Source organism: Pseudorca crassidens, chromosome 14 (genome assembly GCF_039906515.1).
Source record: "Pseudorca crassidens isolate mPseCra1 chromosome 14, mPseCra1.hap1, whole genome shotgun sequence".
Lineage (NCBI taxonomy): Eukaryota > Metazoa > Chordata > Mammalia > Artiodactyla > Delphinidae > Pseudorca > Pseudorca crassidens.
This window is the reverse complement of record NC_090309.1, coordinates 6,556,283-6,570,551: the sequence shown is the minus strand read 5'-3', so window position 1 is coordinate 6,570,551 and position 14,269 is coordinate 6,556,283. Positions and strand designations below refer to the sequence as shown.

Sequence of the window (14,269 nt, the reverse complement as noted above, 5' to 3'; positions counted from 1 at the left end):
AACTGTAGCTGGGAAGCTGGGAGGCCAACTGGAAAGCGAGTGCCGTGCCAGGGCTGGTGCCACGGCCAGACGGGGGTCCATGTAGAACGCATGGTGGTGGAGGGGGTCCGGGACGCTGCAGCCCATGGCCCAACAACCCCTATCCCAGTGCTTCCTTATCGTGACCCTCCTGAATCCTCGGGAGACTAGGAAGGCGGGTTTCAGGTTTGGCTCAGATTTTACATTGTCCACAGGCATCCTTTTTTCAGCGAGTCGCAGTCACTGTTCCTGTTCATCACGCCTGAACTGTGTGTAGGTCTGCTTTCTACACATCGCCAGTTTGGCTGAAGGTCTGTGGGGAAGGATGTAGACGGCGCTCCGCTTACCCTTAATGAGAGCCTTCCTTTACAGGGGTCACCACGTACAGATCCCATTTTGTGCCCTCACGACCCGAGGAGGGGTAGCTGTCTGAGACCTGTGTGACTGTCTCCTTACACCGCCTTTTAGCGGCATTAGTCACAGCTGCTTGTCTCGAGCTGTTAGTGAAACGGTGTTGTTGGGTCACAAGGGAGAGAGCCCAGCCTTGGGATGGGAGTAGCGCCTGCTCGCCGCAACTGGAGAAAGCCCGCGACCAGCAGCAGCGAAGACCCAACGCAGCCAAAACTAAATAAATTAAATAAATTAAAACAAACAAAAATCAATGGCATGTGAAGGACTTTAAATAGCTTTTCTGTCCTTCCTCCTGCAAGTCTAAACGCAGGAATGGGAAATTATGGACGCTAGGGTGTTGCATATTTAAATGCAGCTGGACCATTTTCATCCAACAGTGAAGAAACGCTTTTGGCGCACCTATTTTATATCTTTGCCATTTTGCCCATCCTTATGTGAGTCTCTTCCATCTGGGCGCTCTTATAGCTCCTACTAAGTATCTAATTCATACAGAACTCCCTAGGTTCCGCTTTGTAATGTGATCATTGCTGTACAGCTCTCTCTCGTAGACTCTACCCTCCCTGAAGGCACACTTTGGCCCTAAAGCACATCTTCATTTGTCACACTCCCTAACCTGAGCTGAACACAGCCCAGCACTGAGGAATTGCAAGAAATGAATGAATGAAAACATTTCTGCTGCATTAAGACTGGTCTTGTGAAAATGCTTTGCTGAGATGTTGTCAAGATGGGATGCGTATTGCACTTGAAATATCAGAAGCTAGTTGCTTAGTTGGGAATTTGGTTGACTTACATTATTATGATTTAGCATCATATTTCTTTGGAAGTTATAAATAATTCAGAGCACATGTGGGATTCCTTTTATCTTTTCTGCCTTGTTGATTTGTGGGTAGTTTTTTAAAATTAATTTTATTTATTTATTTTTGGCTGCATTGGGTCTTCGTTGCTGCGCACGGACTTTCTCTAGTGGTGGCAAGCAGGGGCTACTCTTTGTTGCGGTGCGCGGGCTTCTCGTTGCGGTGGCTTCTCTTGTTGTGGAGCACGGGTTCTAGGCGTGTGGGCTTCAGTAGCTGTGGCACGCGGGCTCGGTAGTTGTGGCTCGTGGGTTTAGTTACTCTGTGGCATGTGGGATATTCCTGGACCAGGGATCGAACCCATGTCCCCGGCATTGGCAGGCGGATTCTCAACCACTGTGCCACGAGGGAAGTCCCTTGTGGGTAGTTATTGGGCGAATAAAATATGAAAAGAGGAACGAGGTCTTATCTGAATGTCAGCTCCACATTTTGTGGTTATTGTTTAGTAATTATCACGTTACCTTAAATCCTAGAGTCAGTGGTCCATCGAGATAAAACATTAGGAGTATATCTGAATTGCTCATAAACTTCCTTGATATTTTCCAAAATATTGTGATATAATAAGATTCTCTGCCTCTGAAGAAGATATAAATAAAACCTCTACAGCATCTGATGGTGATGAGTTGAGAATGAATTTCCCATATGACCAGCTAGCAGCTCCCTGGAATAAATAATTCCCTGGGAGCCCAGCTTTAGAACATAGGCCAAGCCATTTCTGAGGCAGAGGGAAAATGACATTGAAAAACGGTTGCCGAGTCATTTATATTGTTCATTCATCTACATAAGCAGAAAAACGTAGCATAGCACTGCTTTCTGCTGTAAAGAGACTGCTAAGTGTTTCAGGCAACTGTCAAGGCCCGTAAACGGGATTTACAGTGAAGGTAAAGAGCAGAAGTTCTCAAAGTTATTGATCTTGGGACCCCTTTACACTCTTAAAAACTGTTGAGCGTCCCCCAGTTTCTGTTTATGTGGCTTGTATCCATGCATATTTACCATCTTGGAAATTAAAACCGAGAAACATTTAAAATAATTTTTAATTCATTAAATAGTAGTGAACCTGAGAAAACCATAATTCAAAAAGAGTCATGTACCACAATGTTCACTGCAGCTCTGTTTACAATAGCCAGGACATGGAAGCAACCCAAGTGTCCGTCGACAGATGAATGGATAAAGAAGATGTGGCACATATATGCAATGGAATATTACTCAGCCATAAAAAGAAATGAAATTGAGTTATTTGTAATGAGGTGGATGGACCTAGAGACTGTCATACAGAATGAAGTCAGTCAGAAAGAGAAAAACAAATACCGTATGCTAACACATATATATGGAATCTAAAAAAAAAAAAAAAGGTCATGAAGAACCTAGGGGCAAGATGGGGATAAAGACACAGACATAGAGAATGAACTTGAGGATATGGGGAGGAGGAAGGGGAAGCTGGGACAAAGTGAGAGAGTGGCATGGACATATATACACTACCAAATGTAAAATAGATAGCTGGTGGGAAGCAGCCGCATAGCACAGGGAGATCAGCTTGGTGCTTTGTGTCCACCTAGAGGGGTGGGTAGGGAGGGTGGGAGGGAGACACAAGAGGGAGGAGATATGGGGACATATGTATATGTATAGCTGATTCACTTTGTTATACAGCAGAAACTAACACACCATTGTAAAGCAATTATACTCCAATAAAGATGTTAAAAAATAAATAGTGAAAAGTGCATTGCATTCTAACATAAAAATACTGTGTTTCCTCAAACAGTATAATTTAGTGAGAATGGTGGCATCGTTTGAATTTTTGCAAATCTTTTTATTGTCACCAGAAGGGAGGTGTCACCTGTTAACATCCTCTGAAAGACTCCACTGCACACTCTTGAGAAAATGAGATTGAAAACGACAAATAATGTCTATGTATTATTATAAAATAGTTTGGCTCTTCTGAAAAGGTCATGAGCACCCCAGGGGTCACTGGTCCACTCTTTGAAAACTGCTAATGTAGAGCAGTTAGTTGAACCAGGATATTCTTGAATGTAAGAACCCTGAACTCAACTAAAAATCCGTTCTCCGAGCCAAGGTGTTGACAGTCCCTGTGAGGAAGTGTGCTCTGCTGCCTGCCCAAGCTGGTGTGATCCTTGGGCCACCTTCAACCTTCCCTCTGTCCTGGGGACACAGTCTGGCCTCCTGTCTGCTTAGGTGGTGTGAAAGCTCTACTGACCTGCTCCTGTCCTCTGGGCAGCTCACGTGGTTCCCTGACCAGGGGTCACTGACATGTTCTACTCTGTACGACACCTCTGCTCAACTCGGGCCACCTGGTCACATAGACCACCACCATGACGCCGATTGAAATAAGAAGGTGAGCTCTTGAACAAACAGAACCCTAGTCAAAAACCCAACCCTTTGGCCTGTGTCAGAGAAGAATTTAGAAAAGGGGCAGTTCCAGGAGCTTGGTACTGTTCACTGAATCTTCAACCTCGTGCACAAGGTCATGCTTCCGCTTGACTTGGCAACCAAGGGCGCTCTGTATAGGAAGGACAACTGGCATTTGGGGAACAAGGATCTCCTGTTTGGACCAAGACTTTGTAAGTTTTAGAAGGCCGGAACCCGGAGCAATGCTGCAGAGGGAGACCTTGAGCTGACTCCACATAGACCTGTTGACCTTCCCAAGTGCTTGCCTAGACTCTGGCCCTGATAACTGCATATTCCTGCCTCTTTACCGACTTTGACTCCAGCCAGTGACCCAACCCCCAGCCTGACTCCCCAGTGTCCCCTCCACCCCCTCATCTGTGTTCACACTCAGCTCTTCCCCTTATGAATGGACTGTTTCTCTCCTCATTGCCTGGCATTGATCCCTGCTGTCTAAACACACAGGCAGCTGGAACGGAGCTGTGCCATCAGTCAGGGCTGGAAGATTGGACCTGGAGTGAGCAGCATGACAAAGGAGTTGAGGCCAGAAAGGATAAAAGAGAACAATCGATCAATGCAAAGGATTCCTGTCTACCTTCTGCTTTTCTCTTTGAATGCTCCTGACACAGTTTGTCATGAGTCACTTGTTTACTCTGTGATTTCATTCCCCTCCCTGGAAAAAGAAATACTAGGGAAGTAGAGCTGAGTTCATTTTCCTCTTATCCAGCCCCCTTTCTGCTTTTTCCAGCAAAGCTTACCCCCATCCGCAGGCCCAGATATTTCCGTCAAGGAACCTCTACGTCCAGCAGCCTCAGAGTTAACCTGGCACGTTGAGATGAACACAGATGCTTGTGCTTTCTCTTTGAAAATCGTGTCTGAACCTGAACGCAGGATGATTAGGCTACTCACTTGCCAAATAGGACATATACCACAAAGTGTTCAGAATTATTACAGTGCCCCAAGGAAAGGCAAGAGGACACCTAGTGGTAGGGGTATCGTTTCTGTTCATGTGCATCCCATCATTCAGGCATATTTATTGAGTGCTGTGATGTGCCAGACATTGATATATCTGTAAACAAGACAAAGATTCTTGCTCTCATTGTACTTACATTCTAGACAGTAACAAGTCATCATCCATCCGATATTCTGGATGAAATAGATCTTTTCTCTAGATTCTCAGTGGTCACTTTGGTGGTTGTAGCTTCTGTACTGTTTCTTGTTTGCCTTGGGGGGAGATGTCCAGGGAGCTGAGTATGAGTGAGGAAAACAGAGCTTGTTCTCTTTGATGATATCAGGCACACTGTTCTAAAGGCAATAGCTTACAGATTAAGTTATTTTGTAACCAGCATGGTATCTGGTCACCTTACAACTAGTTGACTTTGAAATAGTTGCTCCAAATCCTCTGTTAGGAACACTGAAAAATAGCATACTCTGACCTAAAAAAGCAACTTTCTAGATGGTCAATATTTGTTTTCTGTGTGCTTGTAAAGAGTGTTCAGTCTCCCATTATTGGGTGCAATATTTCATGTATGTCCATTAGATCTCTGCCATTCAATGATGTTTTATATAGACTAATTGTCGTATTGCCTGATATATCATTTATGAAATGAGATACGTCAAACATGTGAGTGTGATAGAAGAGCTGTCATTTTCTCCTTATAGTCCATTACTTTTTGCTTTATATATTTTGATGCTCTGTTGTTAGGTGCATACAAGTTTAGGGTTCTTTAATCTTCCAGGTGAATTGAAACTTATAATATTCTGTGACCCTCTCTTATTTCTAGTTGTGCTTATTGCCTTAAAGTCTCTCTGATATTAATAGAGATACACCATATTTATTTTGTTAGTATTTAGCTGGGATTTGTTTTTTCTCCTTTCACTTTTTAGTTCTCTGTCCTTACATTTCAGAAATGTTCTGGTAAACAACATTTCCTGTTTTCTTAATAAGCAAGTTTGATGATCACTTTTTTAAACTGGAGAGAATAGTCCATATCTTTATTATGATTACTGAGATATTTTAATTAATTTATTTCTTAAGAACTCTTTTTTTTAAAAAAGTATTTATTTATTTATTTGGCTGCACCGGGTCTTAGTTGAGGCATGCGGGATCTTCGTTGCCGCGTGTGGGATCTTTGTTGCGGCGTGTGGGATCTAGTTCCCTGACCAGGGATCGAACCTGGGCCCCCTGCATTGGGAGTGTGGAGTCTTAGCTACTGGACCACCAGGGAAGTCCCTTCAATTTATTTTTAATCATTTTATAGTATACTTGATATTTGTCCCGCTCTTTCTGCTTCCTTTTTTCTCTTTTTCTTCCTCCTTTTGGATTTTTCTTTTTCACTTCATTACATTTTCCCCTCTAATTTGAATTTATAATGTCTGTGCCTCTGAGTTTAATGATTACTCTAGTATTTTAACATGAATACTTACCAGAGTTCAATATTAATAATATTTTTCTTCTTCCCACTGAACACAAGGACCTTAGAATGATTTATTACGTACATGCTGTTGTTATCCACCATTTTATTTCCATCTCTTTGCACCCTAAATGGGTCATTATTATTATTGTTATTATTAGTGTAAGGCACAATATCTTTTCCCGCCATTTCTTCTTGCCTCTTAGAACTCCCATCTGGGATAATTTCCCTTTATCTGAAGGATATCATTTAGAATTTAGTTTGGTGAGAGCTTGTTGGTGGAAACTCCTTTTTTTCCCTGCATCTGAAATCTCAATTTTATCTCAATTCTTGAAAGACATTTTTGTTGGGTAAACAACTCTAGAATGATGGTTATGTTCTCTCATCACGTTGAAGTTAATATTTTCCTGTTATCTGGCCTCCACTGTTGTGCTTGCAAAGTCTGGCACCAATCCAGTTGTTGTTCCTTTTTAGGTGTTCAGTGTTTTCTCTGTCTGGCTTCACGTAAGATCACCTCTTTGGCTTTGATAGTCTGCAGTTTCATGGTGATTGTCTCTAGGAGTAGATACATTTTTATTTATTCCATTTAGGATCATTGGGCTTCCTGAATCTAAAGATTCATGTTTTTCATAAATTTTGGAAATTTTTCTTTTGAATATTTCCTGTTCACCATTCTCTCCAGTATCTCTTACTAGAACCAGTTTGACATGTATTAGATCTGTCTGGCAGACCTCATTGCCCTCTGTAGCTCTTAAATTACCTTTTCTGTTTTCCGTCTTTTTGTCTCTCTATTCTGCAGTCTAGATCATTTCTTCAAATCTGTCTTAAACTTTACTGATTCATGCTCCACCTGTGTCTCAACTTAATTTTAACCAGTCCATTGGGTAACTTAAATGATTATATTCTTATTCTTTCCTCCTTTGTCAGAATTTCAAAATGTTTTGTCTTCCTTTTTAGTAATTCCTTGTTCCTTGTTTTTATCTTCAGGCCTCTTGTTTATATCTTTATACATATTAAACACACTCATTTTATAGTTTAGGTGTGATCCCTCCAATACTTGGAATCTTTGCAAATCTGATCATGCTCTTTATTGTTTCTGCAGGTGTCCTTTTTCCTTGCACATTTTGTAAATTTTGACTGGGCTCATATCCCTTGGAACTTGATCTGTGAAAATTTTTTGAAGCTTGGGTTAAGGTTACTTTCCTCTACAGAGGATTTGGGTTTGTTCTGCTCTGCACCTGAGTCCTGTCAACCTGAAACCACTTAAATTCTCTTATAGATTTTCAAGTCACACAAGTGGAATTTGGGCCTGAAACCTATGTGAAGACCATCTTGTGATTATGACTGTTTGGAAGAGATGATTTTTCTCCTTGGGATTGAAAAATGCAAATTCCTTCCTGTCCCTTCTGTGTAATCCTTCTCATTCCCATCCACACTGATCATAGCCCTCCTTAGCTTTATGCAAGGGTCTCCTATTGGATTCCCAACACGGACAGGCTGTGTCTCTTTCCTTCTGCCTCATCCTACACAGTGTCATATCAAAGGTCAAGGTCACCAGGGTTCACCTCCTAGGAGAACCCAGCTTCAGCCTCATTTACTCCCAGGACCCCGACCTCCACTCTGTGTTTGGCCTGTACAGACTCCTGTTTTCTTATCAGCTCAGCAGTGATTTGGATATTCTTTTATTCTTTTATCCTTCATTTTTAGTTGACTTCAGCAGAGGGTTGTCCAAAGTATCTGGAATTAGAACCATGTACGGTTAATCCGCGTTCTCTACTGTGAAGGCCAAGGGTCGCCATCTTGTCTCTCGCAGATGCCTCTTCCATCCAGTTGCTCAACCGAAGGGTGGCGTGGACGGGCCCCGTCTTCTTCCACATCCTTGGTCCTTCAACACCCCCAGCCCAGCCATCACTCTAGTGAGAGGGGCTGTACGGATACCAGCAGACATGGATGTGGCAAAGGCTGATGCTGCAGACGTCTCCAGGTGATGATTCCTGCAGGGGCTCGGTGCTTTCTTTTGTGCCTCTGAATTGAGCTGTGTGACCCTTAGTGGCACCTTGGACTTTGGAAGGGTCACGTCCTGTATCACTCAGGCCCAAGATCAATGACTCTTTGCTCTTCGTCACTGCTGTTCTGGCAGCCTCCTCCCAGGAGAGGCTAGTGTCCTGCCACACTGCCCCAGGCATCCTGTCACCCCTTTTCAGCACTCCGCCCCCCGGCTCTAAGGCAGGGGCTGGCATACAGCCTGCATCTCACTCACAGCCTGTTTTTGTAAATAAAGTTTTATTGGGACACAGCCATGCCCGTTTGTTTTGCACCGTAATGTCCCACCCACAAAATTGAAAATATTTACTATCTATCCCTTTACGGAAAGCATTTGCTGGCCCTGCTCTGAGGCCTCACTAGGCTACTCTCCCCTCCTTCAGCTCCTCCCTGGAGCATCCTGTATCCAGATGCCCCTTCTGCATTACCTGCACTCACAGCCCCACCAGCTCAAGCCTTGTTCCCCCGATGGCTCCCTCCTCTCCTAAGCCTGGTCCTCATTTGCCCTTTGAAACACTAGAAATGCATCTCTGCTTGTTAAAAGACAGTGCGTGATGTGCCCTGAGAAACCCTCCCTTAATGAAGTTAGACTCTGATAGTTTTTGTGCTCCATCAGGAGCCTTCCTCCACCCTGGAATGGGTCTTCAATTTCAGACCTTTTGGGGAAGACAGCTATCTTGCCTCCATCTATTTACATATTCACGGCAAATACACGTTTCAAGCAGCAGACATAGTCTTGGAAATAAGACAACAACAAACATGTAAAACACTATTTTAGTGAAGTTAAATAGCACTTAATGGCATTAGAGGAGCTTTTCTTTTAAAGCAAAATCTTGAACAGTGGAGAATTAATTTATACCGAAAACAATGCCTGTTTTGCAGAAGAGGCTCATCTATAGCTGAAAGAACACAGGCCGTTGATGGCCTCATGGCCAGGAGCATGGACTGTGGAGCCAGACCGCTTGGTGGCAGTGCCACTAACTAGCTGGTGACCGTGGACAAGTCTCTTAGTCTTTCCGTGCCTCAGTTTCCTCATCTGGGTAAAGGGGTCAGAGGGCCACTAACATGATAAAATGAGATCAAATGTATTAAAGTACCTAGAACAGTACGTGGAACCTAGGAGGCCTTCACGTGTTAGCCACTATCATGTTATTTAATTTTTCTGACCTTGTGTTTCCTCATCTGTAAAATGGACATCACAATAACAAACTTCTGTTTTGAGGAGTAACCGTGATGGGTTCAAAGCACCAAAACAGGGCAAATAAATGGTAGACAGATACTATTTTTTCAGGTTTCATTAATATTGATAATTGTCCCATATCTCTTTTTCCCTGCTGAGGCTATCTGTAAGTTCCCTTTTTAAAAAAATGGATTCTAGAAACATCCTCAATATGGTGGGCCTTCAGTGACTGCTTTTGGCTTGTTCTGTGGCTGAACACTGCATGAGAAGCCCAGAAAGGTGACTGTTACCTTTTCTACCAACTCTGTTTACCCAACACTCAGCCACCACCTCCAGGAAGCCATCCCAGATTTCTAAGCCCCACCACCTTGGCGCTTCTGTTACATCACACAATGACTTTATCTGTCTGCAGAGACAGAGACAGAATTATTTGTCTGCATATCTGTTGTGACTGGCAGACTATGTTCCAGTAGGTACCAAAGACCTGCTGGTTCTGTGCACAAAAAAAAAATTAACAAATAAACAGATGCCAATTAAAAGTTCTTTGAGAATACACAATGAATATACCTATCTTTAAGAACTGTTCAGTATGGCTCATTTTCTCAACACAATTTCAATCTTGCAAGAGTACTCTATAAATAGATGCCTTTTTTTCTACCTGGCTCCAAATTGCAGAGTTAATGGAAATACGCACACAAGATCACCAGTGATATACGCCAGTTCAGCCATGTTGTCTTTTAAGCTTCTGTGTTTTCTTCTATTCTTTACATTTTGTTCAAATGCCACTTCACTTATTAATGTCACCTCTAAATATTTTAGAATTCTGTTATTAAGTGTTTAATTTTATCATAATTCAACGGGGATTTGTTTGGTTTACACAATAAGCAGGGTTGCTGGACCCACGTCATGGAAGGTCTGAGTAAACTCATAATCCCAGTCACCACCCTTTATATAGGTGTTGTGTCTTCTCTGTTGCTCCTTGTTGGAACTTTCTACAGCTTTATGGAGCTTCAGAAGTGCTTAAGGACAGAAAGTAGCTTCACAGTTCAGTGAACCTGAAAAATGGGAGGGGCCTCTGGTTGCTTTTTATCAGAGGGCGGTTTTAAATATGTAATCAAGGCTTGATTGTCCAGCAAGTAGAGGAGAGCAGTGGAATAAAACCCGCACAGTGGCGTGTGACAAAGATTGATTACACTTGAACTTGCCATGTGCTGAGCACCCCACGTTGCCTCACCCAGGCTGGAGGCATGGTTTCTGCTTCAGCAGAGAAACTTGCAATTCTTATATAGCAATTACGATTTTAAGAGATAAAAATAAAGTAAGACATCAGTTTTCTGCAAGCTCTCTTACAGCCCTGCAGTGTGGTAAAGGCAGGGAACGCCCAGAACCCTGGGGCTCTTCACCACAGGCTGGCTGCTAACCTAGAATTTCGGGTGCTCTAATACCAGGTTCCAGGCCACAGTCCCAGGTGGGGTGGATAGACTCTTGTGACCATGTGGTGGGCCTCCTGCTGGATAATTTGTCTGTCAAGTTTGTAGTTATTGAAACTGAGTTTGGAATCCTGGACATGTTGGCAGGTTGAAAAGAGTTCTTTTCATCATTTGTAGACTCAAAACCGTAAGCACGCATGGCATATACACACACACATGGGAATATTATGCAGCCATGAAAAGGAAGGAAATTCTGACACATGCTGCAACATGGATGAACCATGAAGACATTGTGCATTTTGAATTATGGTTTTCTCAGGGTATATGCCCAGTAGTGGGATTGCTGGGTCATATGGTAGGTCTATTTTTAGTTTTTTAAGGAACCTCCATACTGTTCTCCATAGTGACTGTATTAATTTACATTCCCACCAACAATGCAAGAGGGTTCCCTTTTCTCCACACCTCTCCAGCATTTATTGTAGATTTTTTGGTTATAGCCATTTTGACTGGTGTGAGGTGATACCTCATTGTAGCTTTGATTTGCATTTCTCTAACAATTAGTGATGTTGAGCATCTTTTCATGTGCTTCTTGGCCATCTGTATATCTTCTTTGGTGAAACGTCTATTTAGGTCTTCCACCCATTTTTTGATTACGTTGTTTGTTTTTTTGATATTGAGCTGCATGAGCTGTTTGTATATTTTGGAGATTGATCCTTTGTCCATTGCTTCATTTGCAAATGTTTTCTCCCATTCTCAGGGTTGTCTTTTCATCTTTTTTATGGTTTCCTTTGCTGTGCAAAAGCTTTTAAGTTTCATTAGGTCCCATTTGCTTACTTTTGTTTTTATTTTCATTACTCTAGGAGATGGGTCATAATTCAAAAAGTCACATGTACCCCAGTGTTCATTGCAGCACTATTTACAATAGCCAGGACATGGGAACAACCTAAGTGTCCATCGACAGATGAATGGATAAAGAAGATGTGGTACATATATATAATGGGATATTACTCAGCCATAAAAAGGAACGAAATTGGGTCATTTGTAGAGATGTGGATGGACCTAGAGTCTGTCATACAGAGTGAAGTAAGTCAGAAAGAGAAAAATATCGTATATTAATGCATATATGTGGAATCTAGAAAAAATGGTACAGGTGAGCCTATTTGCAGGACAGGAATAGAAACACAGAGGTAGAGAACGGACGTGTGGACACGGGGGTGGGAGGGGAGGGTGGGATGCATTGGGAGATTAGTTTTGACATAAATACAGTACTATGTGTAAAATAGCTAGCTAGTGGGAACCTGCTGCATAGCACAGGGAGCTCAGCTCGGTGCTCTGTGATGACCTAGATGGGTGGGATGGGGGGAGTGGGAGGGAGGCCCAAGAGGGAGGGGATATATGTATACACATAGCTGATTCACTTCATTGTACAGCAGAAACTAACACAACATTGTAAAGCAATTATACTCCAAAAAAAAAAGACATTGTGCTGAGTGAAAGAAGCCAGGGTTAAAAGGACAGCATTGCACAATCCCACCTGTACAAGGTTCCTAAGGTTTGTCAGGTTCATAGAAACACGAAGTTCCATGGTGGCTGCCAGTGGCCGGCGGGGAGTTAGTGCTTAATGGCTACAGAGTTTCAGTTTGGGGTACTGGAAGAATTCCGGAGATGGATGGCGGTGATGGTTACACAACACTGTGAATGTGTACACTTAAAAAAGGCTAACATGGGAAATTGTATGTTATGTATATTTTACCGCAGTTGAAAAAGAAAAGCTTAAGAAGACACACACCCGACACTGGGGGATCACGCAGATGTGGGTTTGAAGCCTCATTACTTGGGCTCTCAGAAGGGTGAGAAGGGACAGCTCCTTTCCTGAGGCCGGACAGAATCAGACCTGTGTGGTCCCTGGAAGCGTACACTTGTTGAGACCTGAAAGCGTGGGCAGGGCTGTGTTCTGCTGGCTTTGTAGACCGGAGGTGATTTACTTTGGCATTTTTAACAAAGATTTAAAGCTTATGGAATTTGCCAGTCGGCCTGGTCTGAAGGCCCCGGTTAAGCAGCGTGTACTCTTGTACTTAAATACAGAACAATGGCAGACGGCATAAAAGCTTTCCCAGGGCTATTTTCCCCTTGAAGTAACACAAAGGAAGATGGATGAGGCAAAAAACACCCACATGGAATCAAACACTGCGGAAAGCAAATTTCAAACCACATGATGTTAGCACAGAAGGGAAACGGAGACAGGTGAAAACCGTGTGAAGTGCAGAGGGTTCGCAAGTGAGGGCTCTTAAGCTATTTTTAGCACCCACAATGCTATAAATCCTGTTTTTCCGTGACACTCCGGTGAATTGAATTATTTGCGTTTCTCTGCTTTCACCACACTAATTGTTGGGTTTGATGGAATCAGAGCAGGCCTGCCTGAGCGGCAGCTGACCTCAGACAGAGAGGCCTACTTTGGGGTCAGCTGGGCGTTGCTGGTTCGTTGATCTGGTCCTTGTAGTGACACGCTGGAGCCACAGATGCACTTTTCAGCATTTCTCCAGGGCAGACAGGACAATTGAAAGTTTTGCACCAAAGCTCGTGGCTGGTACCATTTTGGGGGGCCAGAATGAGCTGCGTGGAGAAATGTGTGGTCCCAGGCCGGCCTCTCGGGGCACGTCCGCTGCTCTGGACATGCGGTCAGCGGGTGTCGCTGCTGCGCTCCCTTCTGCTAGGCCCTCAGGGCACGTGAACTCAGGTGTTGGCCTCTTCCTTTGGACCTGGCTTTCTGAGGAGGCTGTGTGTCTGAATCTCTCGGGGGCCCGGCACTCTGTATCTTAGTGGCTCTCCGGCTTAGTTCTGCCGCCCAGGCAGATCTGGGAACCAACCACAGCCTTTATCAGTTCTCTTCCGTCAGTGGTAGCAAATAAAGAGCTTAAATGGGAAGCTGGTGCATGATGGGTGGAGAGGCTGGGAGGGAAGGGCGGTTACTAGGGGCGATGGGCCTGCGTGCTGGTGGCACAGCTCAGCTCTCTTAGGAAAGCCACACGGCGCTGGCATCCGTCTCCTCGGCCGTCTCACCTGTCTGGAACACATGGCCAGACGGGGCACAGGACCACCCCTGCTGAGCTCCTCAGGCCTTGGAGGTGGAGGAGGTCACCTGCTCTCCGGGGCTCAGGGAAGAAGTGCTGTGAAGGTGGGCAGAGAAGCTGATGGCAGAATAAAGAGGCTTGGCCTTCCAGGTGCACTTGACTTTGTACCCGGTCCCCCGTCAGGAGCCCCTCACCCCGAACATCACTCATCACCATCATCTTGATGACCCTGAGCCACCAGGCAGAGGGGACAGTTATGTTCACTTCACCCCGCGGAGGCAGACAGGGAGGTGCGAGATCGCTGTGGGAATTGCTACATCCAACATGGATAAAATAATAAGAGAACTTTCTGGACCAGTTTGGCTCTGAGAAAGGTTTGTTCTCCTACACAGCTGAGCCGCGTAAGGGCTGGCACATCTGAAATTCATCAGCCTCCCCGCCCCTGGGTGGG

General features: G+C 44.0%; 1 protein-coding gene across 3 annotated transcripts in view; it reads left to right on the top strand.

Moving 5' to 3' along the window:
• The window catches only part of NPAS2 (neuronal PAS domain protein 2), a 181,870-nt gene that overhangs the window by 39,181 nt on the left and 128,420 nt on the right, over positions 1 to 14,269 (top strand). The gene's annotated exons all lie outside the window — the stretch shown is intronic.